Consider the following 3,628-nt stretch of genomic DNA (forward strand, 5'->3'; position numbering starts at 1 on the left):
AAAAAAAATATATGAGGCACACAAGTGCGGTCCAAGCTTCGCAACCTGGCAGCCACATGGACTGGTTTTTCCTCCTAAATCATTTTTAGCCTCTTAAACGAGTTCATGGCCTAAATCTGTTCACTTCCTGAGTTTTCACCTAAAGTGTACAACCACTTTGAGTAATGGACTAAGGGCATCTCCAACACTGACCCACAAATTTGCTCCGGCATCCATCCGCGGATGGGAGGGAGGGGGACCAGTCCGCGGATACGGATGCAGGGTCCGACCATCCAATGCTAGCCACATGTCCGCTTACATTTCAAACAACGTTTCAACTAATCGGACGATGTTCATGCAAACACGGCAGATTTCATCGAAGTTTGAATAGTAATATCACAAATCATCCATACATAGCATGCAAATAAGTCTAGTATAATAGTAGTTCAAGTTCAACGAGACTAACCGGATGTTCAACAAGTTTTTCATGAACGGATCATCTCGGCCCACACATACTGCCCCTTCAGCTTTATCCAACAGTGTGTGTGTGTGTGTGTGTAAATGGCCGTCCCTCTTTCGTGTGGTACATTATGGCAGCACGTGCGGACAACATAATGTGTAGACTAACATTGAGCGAATGATTCAATCAACAAATTGAGCAAGAAGAAGCAAAACGTACGATGTCCTTCTCTACCACACGCAATAGCCACCATGCCTCCAACCTACCAACCATGTCATCACAAAACTTGGTGATGGAGGTCCAGATGGCGTACCGTCGGTACGATAACAACCTAACATTGTGTTGTTGGATGATGTGCATGTTGTAGGACGCAATGTGCTTTCGCGCATGAAACAAACCATGCACGCGCTGGCCAGAAGATCCCCCCCCCCCTCTGCTCCTGCCTACGAAATCCAAGGATACGGCCAACCACAACAACTCATCCTCGATGGTCGAGTACCCTGCCATCCTTCGTACTCTAAAAATGACATGACGCTAAAAAATTAGCTAAATGGCATTTGACCAAACACCTATTGGGCATGGTGTCTGCCATGGACGACGTCGACAGGAGGCGGATTGTACCTGACAACGGACGGGTCCTGGGTGGACGACACCGTCGTGAAAGGCGAGCGGGCGCGTCGGTGCTGGTTGCAGAGGTCCGGCAATGCTGGTGTGCCGGCCGGAGAGTTACAGCGGCGGCGTCAGAGGAAGAGGATGCGGATGCAAAGCAAGGGGGAGAAGGGGCGGAATGGAAGAAGATGGGACCGGGAGGGGGAATTTAGTGGGAAGAGGGTGTTAGGGTCCTACGTGGCTGCCGTTGGGACTCCCGCAACCCCCTTCCCTCCCACTTTTGCTTCCGGTTTGCAGCAAAAAGTGCGTCCGAACCGCTCGGCGAACCGATGCCCGCGTTGGATGGCAAAACATGTCCAGACAGCACGGTTCAGACGTATGCAGGCGGTTTTAGGGTCCGTGTTGGAGATGCCCAAATAGCACATTTCACTATTATTTACCTCTAACTAAGCTCTTTAATGTTAAACCTACTCTAGTTTTTAAAGGTATAATTTTCAGTATTTTGTACAGAGATAATCATGAGGTCACAGGTTCGATCCAGCAATGAACAATTTATTTTCCTACTTTTTCTATGTACAAGAGAGGTTATTTTGCACACATAGGTAATTTATAGAAACCCCCTCGAAATATGAGACACACAGGTGCAATCCAAGTTTTGTCGGCATGGCAGTCACGTTTTTTTTTTGAGCAAGAGCATGGCAGTCACGTGAAAGAGTTTTTCCCTCCCGAATATTTTTTGGCCTCTTAAACGAGTTCATGGCACTTCCTGACGTTTTTTTGCCTAAAGTGTGAAACCACTTTGAGTTAATGGACTAATGGTGCATCTTACTATTTTTACCTCTCAAAATGCTCTTCTTTTTTCCCGGGAACACAATGCTCTTTATTGTGAATCCTACTCGAGTCTTTAAAGGCATAATTTTTCTATATTTTGTATGGAGATAATCATGATGTCTCAGCTGGTTCGATCCACCAACAACCAATTTATTCTGCTACTGTTTCTACGTACGTGAGGGGGTATTTTACAAACACACGGGTAATCTTATGGAAACCCCCATGGTAAATAGGAGATACAGAGGTGCGGTGCAAGGTTCGCTGATGTGACAGCCATGTGGACGGGCTTTTTCCCTCCTGAATCGTGTTTAGCCTAACCTTCTTATAGCCTAAATCTGGTCACGCACTGAATTTTTGGCCTAAATGGTGCAACTAGTTTGAGTTAATCGGGCCCATTTCACTCTTTACCTCTCATGAAGCCTTTTATTGTGAAACCTACTCGAGTCTTTAAAGGCATAATTTTTTAATATTTTTGTACGGTCATAATCATTGTAGTTCCAGGAAACTGTCCTAAAATCAAATTTACAATAACTTCTACAATACTTATATTAAATTTTATAACAAGGGGTCAAGTATATTTATCATCGTGTTCATGTGCAAATTCTAGACTTTTGTTGTGTGTGTCATTTTTTATTTATATACTCACACAAATCCAGAATACTTGGTGCATCAATTTTCATGAAAGTCAAACATATGTATGTTTGACCACGATTATAGAATAAATATCGACATCCGTAATATAAAATAAATAAAATATGAAAATACTTTTCATGTGGATCTAATGGTACAAATTTGGTATTAAAGATATTAATGCGTTTTTTCTATAAACTTGGTCAATCATGCACAACTTTAAGTTTTGAAAAAAAAACTAATACACCTTATATTTTGAAATGGAGGGAGTACCTTATAAACGTCTCCAAATGTACCACTGCCAAGCTTCCTCTCATCGGCAAAAGCATTTGTAATATCTTTCAGAAATTCCAGGGATAACTTCATTGGCTCATCCCTTATGCTGGGATAAATATCCTTAAAAAAAGTAGTTATGATCGTAGGTCAATTATGTAGGCAAATTTTGACAATCAACAATATGAGATCAAACCTATTAACGGCCTTTACTGGCCATAGGGCCTACCTTAACAGATGGCGATCAATTCTACCCACTACAATTTTCCACAAACAAAACTAACAATTGTTCAGCAAAAAAAAACTCATATGCACTATATGCCAATAAGGTAATTTCCCATAATTGGGAACTTCAAATATTCCAGAAGTGTTCGGACCTGTTCTATCTGGTGCTCTAGGTCACCTATAAGTTTTTCAGTGTTGATCAATTCAGAAACAATGTACTGTATAGTGGGCCTTTTCTGTCGGCTCTGGTCGATGCATTGTAGTGCTATCTCGATGCATCTCTTGACTTGGTTGCAATAAACTTCCAGTAGTCTGGGATTTAATGTTCCACGTAGTCTTTTCCTCCAATTATCATGTACCTTGCAACATAGAGCTAGAATGATAACACAAAATGCAAAAGTGCACAACATTCATAATCTTATATCCAAATTGGACGGTTCAACTGATAGAAAGATGGGAAAGTTTTTCGATCGTATGGAATAAATAATTAGGGGAACTTATAGGTATACTTACATGCTCAATAAAACTTTTTTTCATTAATTCAGCAATACTTGAGTATCCTTCATGTCCAGCCATTATCTTTCCGACTATAACTCCCAAACTATAAATGTCAACCCCCCT

General features: G+C 41.7%; 1 pseudogene; it reads right to left on the reverse strand.

Moving 5' to 3' along the window:
• LOC119283859 overlaps positions 1-2,891 on the reverse strand; it is a 5,748-nt pseudogene extending 2,857 nt beyond the window's left edge.
• Positions 2,892-3,628: the final 737 nt, after the last annotated feature.

This window comes from Triticum dicoccoides, chromosome 4A (assembly GCF_002162155.2).
Source record: "Triticum dicoccoides isolate Atlit2015 ecotype Zavitan chromosome 4A, WEW_v2.0, whole genome shotgun sequence".
In the NCBI taxonomy this organism is placed as follows: Eukaryota; Viridiplantae; Streptophyta; class Magnoliopsida; order Poales; family Poaceae; genus Triticum; species Triticum dicoccoides.